Raw genomic sequence first — 9,070 nt, forward strand, 5'->3', positions numbered from 1 at the left:
GCTCGACATAGTAAGTGCTTAATAAATACCATCATCGTCCTCCGAACTCTCCAAATGAAAATTTATTCAGGGTTAATTTACGCAGAGATAGTCTTCTCCTTGCTTTGTGCAATCTGTTCCTGCGGGTGACAAAATGTCATAGCGCTCAAATATATTTAAGGGAAAAATAAGGCCCTGTGTTTTTTGATGTGCTTGGGGTGACTTGACAAAGGTTACTGCTCTTCTATCTATCCCAACATTTAGAAAAGTGTTTGGCGCATGGTAAGTATTTAAAAATATAATAATAATAATAAATGGAGGAAGCGTAATCAAATGGAAAGAGCATGGACCTTGGAGTCAGAGGACATGGGTTCTCTTCCCCGCTCCACCCCTTGTCTACCGTGTGAACTTGGGTGAGTCATTTCACTTATCTGGGCCTCAGTGACATATGTAAAATGGAGATTATGATTGTAAGCCCTATGTGGGGCAAAGACCTTTTCCAACCTGATTACCTTGTATCTACCCCTGCACTTAGAACAGTGCTTGGTTCATGGTAAACACTTAACTCGCCCTTCAGTGGGCAGGGATTGTCTCTGTCTGTTGCCGAATTGTACATTCCAAGCGCTTAGTACAGTGCTCTGCACGTAGGAAGCGCTCAATAAATACTACTGAGTGAATGAAATACCACAGTTATTATTAGAGCTGAAACTAGAACCCAGATCTGCTGATCACCCTCCCCCAGGTCTCAACACATACCTGCAGGAAGCTCAGCTGGGCATGAAGGAATTCACCAAGTTCCAAAGCTTCAACGCTCTTCCAAACATGGCATGACCTAGTTTGTAATTTCCCTAAATGAAGCAGCGTGGCTTAGTGGATAGAGCAAGGGCCTGGGAGTCAGAAGGACTTGGGTTCTAACCCCAGCTCTGCTACCGGTCTGCTGTGTGACTTTGGGCAAGTCACTTCACTTTTCTGTGCCTCAGTTACCTCATCTGTAAAATGGGATTAAGAATATGAGTCCCATGTAGGACAGGGACTGTGTCCAACCTGATGAGCACGGGAAGCAGCGTGGCTCAGTGGAAAGAGCACGGGCTTTGGAGTCAGAGGTCGTGGGTTCGAATCCCGGCTCGGTCACTTGTCAGCTGGGTGACTGTGGGCGAGTCACTTAACTTCTCTGTGCCTCAGTGACCTCATCTGTAAAATGGGGATTAAGACTGTGAGCCCCACGTGGGACAACCTGATTCCCTGTGTCTACCCCAGCGCATAGAACAGGGCTCGGCACATAGTAAGCGCTTAACAAATACCAACATTGATAATAATAATAACATTATCATGTTACATTAACATTAACAATTAACAATAACATTAACATTATCATGAGCTTGTAACTTCCGAGAGCTTGGCACATATTAAGCACTTAACAAGTCTTGCCGTGTCTTATGCTGCCGAGTCGTGTCCGACCCATGGCAACGCCGCGGACGCATCTCTCCCACAACGCCCCGCTCTCCGTCTGCAATTGTTCTGGTAGTGGATCCACAGAGTTTTCTCAGTAAAAATCCAGAAGCGGTTCACCGTCTCCTCCTTCCGTTCAGTAAACCTGCGTCTCCACCCTTCACTCTCGCCCTGCTGCTGCTGCCTAGCATGAGTGAGTTTTGACTTGTAGCAGATTGCTTTCCACCTGCTAGCCACTGCCCAAACTAGGAATGGAATGGACGGGCCTCTGCTTGTCTCTCCCTCCCGTAGCCGAGATTGGTAGAGTACAGGAAACTCTCCAGATGCAACCCTGAGAGGGGAACTTAACAAGTAGTACCATAGTAATAATAATAATAATAATGTTTATTATTCTTACTAATAATACTTATCAACAATAAGCATCACCCCATTATTATAATTTCAATAAGCAGCGTGGCTCAGTGGAAAGAGCACAGGCTTTGGAGTCAGGGCTCATGAGTTCGAATCCCAGCTCTGCCACTTGTCGGCTGTGTGACTGTGGGCGAGTCACTTAACTTCTCTGTGCCTCCGTTCCCTCATCTGTAAAATGGGCATTAAGACTGTGAGCCCCATGTGGGACAACCTGATTCCCCTGTGTCTACCCCAGCGCTTAGAACAGTGCTCTGCACATAGTAAGCGCTTAACGAATACCAACATTATTAATATTATTATTAAATATTATTAATTATAATGATCACATAATGTCATTATAATTAATAATTATAAGACAATAATAATAATAATAGAATTCTATACCCCACCCCCCCACCTCGCAAATGGAGGAGAGGGAGGGCTAACAGATAGCTAGCGGCCAAGTCTTCATGGGGGGAAATGTCAGTTCCCAGAAATCTGGAAAAGGAAAACGTGGTCTTGGTCATCCCTAAGGCCTCCACTAAGTCTTTAAAACATTTGTTCTGACTGCTTTACTTTTATACGCCGCATGCCACATTGTAAAATCCTCCCAGATTTTTCTCCCCTCTTTGCTTAAAGAAAATGCATTCCTTAGAAGCAAAGGGAAGAGTGGAGGTTTATGTCCTAACATCTATCTGGGGGATTATTTTTGCTAGGTGTTATAGATGGCATCATCAAGAAGAAGTAACTGAGTATCCACGGATATCATTTCACCCGGCTACCCGAGCAGTTATCATATAGCAAAGCGAAATGGGGAATATAAAGATGGAAGACAGAACAAGGATTTTAAAGGGACAGTGAAGCACAGACTCCATCAGTGTGGATGTAGCAGTGGGCTTTAGGAAAGATAGAACGGCCCACCATAAGTCACTGGAGAAATGGGGTCTTTTCATTCATTCGATAGTATTTATTGAGCGCTTACTATGTGCAGATCACTGTACTAAGCGCTTGGAATGAACAAGTCGGCAACAGATAGGGACGGTCCCTGCCGTCTGACGGGCTCACGGTCTAATCGGGGGAGACGGACAGACGAGGACGATGGCGATAGATAGAGTCGAGGGGAAGAACATCTCGTAAAAACAATGGCGACTGAATAGAATCGAGGCGATGTACATTTCATTAACAAAATAAATAGGGTCATGAAAATATATACGGTTGAGCGGACGAGTACAGTGCTGAGGGGAAGGAAGAGGGGGAGGAGCAGAGGGAAATGGGGGGAAAAGAGGGTTAAGCTGCGGAGAGGTGGGGGGAGGGGTGGTAGAGGGAGTAGAGGGAGAAGGGGAGCTCAGTCTGGGAAGGGCTCTTGGAGGAGGTGAGTTTTTCTTTCTTATTCTGCAAGCAGAGAGGCTCAAGAAAAACCAGGCCACCCCAAGTCGGGTTGGATAAAGAGCGATGGGTCCTCTAAGCAGCCACACTATCAGGGAAGCAGAGACAAAGCATTTGTAACCTCAGTGTGGAATATATGGGTCACTAAGCATCAGTTTCTTAGTTGAGGAAGTTTGGGCCTCAGGGTCAGGGGGATCCTAACTCCATCACTTGCCTGCTGGGCAAGTCGCTTAATCTCTCTGAGCCTCATTTGCCTTATCTGTAAAGTGGGGATTCAATACCTGTGCTCCTTTCCCTTTATACTGTGGGTTCCCTGTAGGGCAGAGACTGTGTCTCACCTGATTATCTTGTACCTACTCCAGTGCTTAGTACTGCACTCGGCACATAGCAATCAGTCAATTGTATTTATTGAGCATTTACTGTCCACTCAGTCGTATTTATTGAGCTCCCACTGTGTGCAGAACGCTGTATTAAGTAGTTGGGCGAGTGCGCCTAACCAATACCACAACTAGAGTGACTTCTTTTCACACAGGGATAAGTTATGGAAGGTTTTCATTCATCCATCCATCCATCCATCCATCCATCCATCCATCCATCCATGCAATCATATTTATTGAGTGCTTACTGTGTGCAAAACACTGTACTAAGCATTTGAGAGAGTACACTACAACAATAAACTGATACTTTCCCTGTCCATCACAAGTTTACAATCTATAGGTAATAGTAATAATGATAATAGTAAGAATGGCGGTGTTTGTTGAGCGCTGACTTTATGGCAAGCACTATTCTAAGCGCTGGGGTAGATACAAAGTAATCAGGTCGTCCCATGTGGGGCTCACAGTCTTAATTCTCCTTTTACAGGTGAGGCACAGGGAAGTTAAGTGACTTGCCCATAGTCACACAGCTGACAAGTGGCGGTGGGAGGATTAGAACCCACGGCCTCTGAACTGTGAGTTGCTTGTGGAACAGGGACTGTGTCTAACCTCATTGTAACAATAATAATAATGATAATGTTGGTATTTAAGCACTTACTATGTGCAGAGCACTGTTCTAAGCACTGGGGTAGATACAGGCTCATCAGGTTGTCCCACATGAGGCTCACAGTCTTCACCCCCGTTTTACAGATGAGGGAACTGAGGCCCAGAGAAGTGAAGTGACTTGCCCACAGTCACACAGCTGACAAGTGGCAGAGCCGGCATTCGAACCCTTGACCTCTGACTCCCAAGCCCGGGCTTTTTCCACTGAGCCACGCTGCTTCTCGTTATCTTGTATCTATCTCATGCTTGGCAAATAGTAACTAGTCAATGAATACTACAATGATTATTATTATTATTCCTATCAGGCAATGTTCTTGCTGTTCATAGCACCGGAGAGTAAATATCTTTATGCATCTCCCCCGCTTTTCTGTGAGCTCATTGTGGGCAGGGAAAGTGTCTGTTTATTGTTGTACTGTACTCGCCCAAATGTTTAGTACAGTGCTTCCCACACGGTAAGCACTCAATAAATATGATTGAATGAGTGAATGAATATAAACTCATTGACATTCAAAGCCACTTGTGAAATTACGAGAACGTCTTTTCCATGTTTTCTAGCAGGGAAAGTCAGACAGAAAGCTTTGGGCAGATGTCACAAAATAGCAAGGTCCACTTCTCACCTCTCCGGATTACACTGCCTCCATTTTACCCCGACTTCTGAGGTCACTCTCCTCTGTCCCGGATCCTTAGTTAGGCTGTCGAGTGAGCAGGGAGAGCATAGTAATGAGCAGAAATGAAGAAAAGGCATAAACAAAGTTAACTAAAAATAAGTTTCCCTCAGAATAATCGTAAACCCTGGAGCCTAGAAGAGATTAAGCTGCTAGACTAAGGGAGAGGAGACTTCATTGTCTTCATACCAGGTCCGAGAGGCTGGAACCCAGTGAAAAGAGAAATCAGCCATTCCAGGCGACAGGAAACAATATAATAAGATCATCACGCCCTCTCAACGTGCCATTTTTCCCAGGCCACGTGGGTGTGTATTTGTGTGTGTGTACATATGTGAGAAACCTACCACTTAAATTCCTGCTTAATCGTGATTTTATATCCCTGTTTTCCCAGTAAAAAATTGCTCTCTTGGGAGGCTTGGGCCCAGTTTTCCTTGACTACTTTGACCTTGTGCTCTTTCCATCTCCAGGTGCTGCAGATCCCAGGTTGCCCGAGTGGCTGCAAAAGGGAGAAAGGTTGGTGGTCACAGGCGCCTTTGGACCGGATTCCTGAATCTGGCAGGTGCCTAAGGCAGCCACTATTCATTCATTCATTCAATAGTATTTACTGAGCGCTTACTATGTGCAGAGCACTGTACTAAGAGCTTGGAATATACAAATCGGCAACAGATAGAGACCGTCCCTGCCCACTGACGGGCTTACAGTCTAATCGGGGGAGAACAGTCCCCCGATTAGAACAACTATCCTCCTGCTGTCCCCTGGCTGATCACCTCTCACAGCTTGTATTTCATTCAACTGTATTTATTGAGCACTTACTGTGTGCAGAGCACCGCACTAAGTGCTTGGGAGAGTACAGTATGATAATGATGGTGTTTGCTAAGTGCTCATTATGTGCCAAGCACTGTTCTAAGCACTGGGGTAGATACGAGATCATCGGGATGTCCCACGTGGGGCTCACAGTCTTCATCCCCACGTTACAGATGAGGTAACTGAGGCCTAGAGAAGTGAAGTGACTTGCCAAAGGTCACACAGCAGTCGTGGCAGAGCCAGGATTTATAATGTTGGTATTTGTTAAGCGCTTACTATGTGCAGAGCACTGTTCTAAGCGCTGGGGTGGATACAGGGTAATCAGGTTGTCCCACGTGAGGCTCGCAGTGAATCCCCATTTTACAGATAAGGTAACTGAGGCCCAGAGAAGTTAAGTGACTTGCCCACAGTCACACAGCTATCAAGTGGCAGAGCGGAGATTTGAACCCATGACCTCTGACTCCCAAGCCTGGGCTCTTCCCACTGAGCCACGGTGCTAAGCAGACACATTCCCTGCCCACAACGAGCTCACAGTCCAGAGGGTATTTGTCAAACGCTTACCATGTGCCAGGAACTGTTCTAAGCTCTGGGGTAAATACAAACGAATCCATTTGGACACAGTCTCTGTCCCACATAGGGCTCAGAGTCTTCCTCCCCATTTTAAAGATGAGGTAACAGGTACAGAGAAGTAAAGTGACTTGTCCAAGGTCACACAGCGGGCAATGGTGGAGGCGGGATTAGAACCCGGGTCCTCCTACTCTCAGGCCCGTGTTCTCTCCGTTAGGCCGCACTCCTTCTCCAGCTCTTCCTAATTCACGCTCTCGAGTTTTGCGGGTTCTCAGTGAGAAACTCGGAGGGTCCGAGACAGCTGGGCAGGGAAAGAGGGGTAGACGTTTTCTATCGGGGTCCATGTCAAGACAGTTTTCATTCATTCATTCACTCGATCATATTTACTGAGCGCTTACTATGTGCCAAGCACTCCACTAAGCGCTTGGGACCCACCTGCCGTGCTTTGGGATCTCGGTGAGCAAGATCGACAAGGTTTGGGATGACTGCTGATGGTTGGTGGAATGAGGCTCGGGTTCATTCTTAGGAATGTCCCCTGAGGGGCCCTGAGAAGGGAAGTGACTTACCCGAGGTCACCCAGCAGGCAAGTGGCGGAGCCGGGATTAGAACCCAGGTCCTTCTGCCTCCCGGGCCTGGGCTCTAACCATGAGGCCACACAGCTTGTCTAAGACACAGTCCCGGCACACAAAGCTGACACCCTCTCTCAGGAGCTTTCTCCTCTAAAGCAGGTGAACCCCGTTCGTGGGAGAGAACCTCAAAGACTGCCAAGAGAAGGATCCCAGTGGTATTTGTTAAGCGCTTACTATGTGCCGAGCACTGTTCTAAGCGCTGGGGGAGATACAGGTAATCAGGTTGTCCCACATGAGGCTCACAGTCTTCATCCCCATTTTACAGATGAGGGAACCGAGGCCCAGAGAAGTGAAGTGACTTGCCCACAGTCACACAGCTGACGAGTGGCAGAGCCGGGATTCGAACTCATGACCTCTGGCTCCCAAGTCCGGGCTCTTTCCACTAAGCCAGGCTGCTTCTCTAGCCTGTGAGCATGTCCAGCTCCCTTTCCCTTCTGTGTCGCCTACGAATTTGTTTAGGAACTTGCTATCAGAGCAGTCATTGATATCAATCAATCGTATTTATTGAGCGCTTCCTCTGTGCGGAGCACTGTGCTAACTGAATTAGGTTCGTTCCCTGCCCATGATGAGCTTACAGTCTAGAGATGAGCTTGATATTCACCCCGCCCTCAGTCCCTCTGCACTTATGGACATATCCATGATTTCTTTTAATGTCTGCCTCCCCCTTATACTGTAAGCTCCTTGTGGTAATAAAAAAAAAAAATCATAATAAATATGGTATTTTTTAAGTGCTTTCTATGTGAGCAGCGTGGCTCAGTGGAGAGAGCCCAGGCTTGGGAGTCAGAGGTCAAGGGTTCGAATCCCGGCTCTGCCATTCGTCAGTTGTGTGACTGTGTGAACTTCTCCACCACCTCCGTTGTATGATAATGCCAACGATAATGATAATTGTGGTATTTATTAAGCGCTTACTATGTGCCAGGCACTGTACTAAGCTCGGGCGCGGATGCAAGCAAATCGGGGTGGGCAGGCCCCGTCCCACATGGGGCTTCCACTCTAAATCCCCATTTTACAGATGAGGTAACTGAGACGGAAGAGAAATGAAGTGACTAGGCCAGGGTCACACAGAAGACAAGCGGAGGAGCCAGAATTAGAACCCAGGTGCTCCCTCAAATGCTTAGCACTTACTGCATGCAGAGCACTGTGCTAAGCGCTCGGGAGAGTACAGTATAACAATAAATGGACATATTCTCTGCCCACAGCGTGCTTCCAGTCTAGAGGACTCCCCGCCAGTGATGTCCCGTCGGAGAGACAGACGTAAGGGACGACAGAGAGGAGGAAAGGAGCAGGCAACAGTACAGACCCGGCCACCAGGCAGGAGAGAGGACCAGCACAGAATACTTGGAGAACGGGTCGAGCACGCAAGGTATGGCTAACACTCCCTGGGACCCCTTGGCCTGGTTAAACTGGCCACCAAATATCACTCCCACCCTGAGCAGCATGGCGTAGTGGGTAGAGTATGGGCCGGGGAGTCAGAAGGTTACGGGTTCTAATCCCCGTTCCTCCGCTCGTCCGCTGGGTGACCTGGGGCGATTCACTTCACTTCTCTGGGCCTCAGTTACCTCATCTGTAAAGTGGGGATGAAGACCGTGAGCCCCACGTGGGACAGGGACTGTGTCCAACCCGATTCGCTGGTCTCCGCCCCAGTGTTTAGTGCAGTGCCTGGCACATACTAAGCACTTAACAAATACTATTATTATTAGTATTGTTAAATTGACTCTCCAGCGACTGATTGGCAGGGGTCAGAGGGAACCTGCTCCTACCTTCACCTATTGGCTTATGTCCCCTGCCTGGCTTTTGAGAAGCAACATGGCTCAGTGGAAAGAGCCCGGGCTTGGGAGTCAGAGGTGGTGGGTTCTAATCCCGGCTCCGCCGTTTGCCAGCTGTGTGACTTTGGATGTCACTTCACTTAAAACAGTGCTCTGCACATAGTAAGCGCTTAACAAATACCAACATTATTATTATTATTATTATTCTCTGTGCCTCAGTTGCTTCATCTATAAAATGGGGATTAAAACTGGGCCCCACGTGGGACAACCTGATCACCTTGTATCCCCCAGCGCTTAGAACAGTGCTTTGCACATAGTTAGCACTTAAATACCACCATTTATTTGGGGGGGGGGACTATTTCTTTGACTTCCCCCTGCTTTTGGACAAATGGCGTGCT

The 9,070-nt window shown here is 47.5% G+C and overlaps 1 non-coding gene across 1 annotated transcript; it reads right to left on the reverse strand.

Annotated features, from left to right (window-relative positions):
* Positions 1-1,631: 1,631 nt before the first annotated feature.
* Positions 1,632-1,769, reverse strand: LOC114811009. The gene has a single exon (XR_003758694.1). It is a non-coding gene; the product is annotated as a small nucleolar RNA SNORA7 (small nucleolar RNA).
* Between the last annotated feature and the right edge of the window lie 7,301 nt (positions 1,770-9,070).

Source organism: Ornithorhynchus anatinus, chromosome 3, assembly GCF_004115215.2.
Source record: "Ornithorhynchus anatinus isolate Pmale09 chromosome 3, mOrnAna1.pri.v4, whole genome shotgun sequence".
Classification (NCBI taxonomy): Eukaryota; Metazoa; Chordata; class Mammalia; order Monotremata; family Ornithorhynchidae; genus Ornithorhynchus; species Ornithorhynchus anatinus.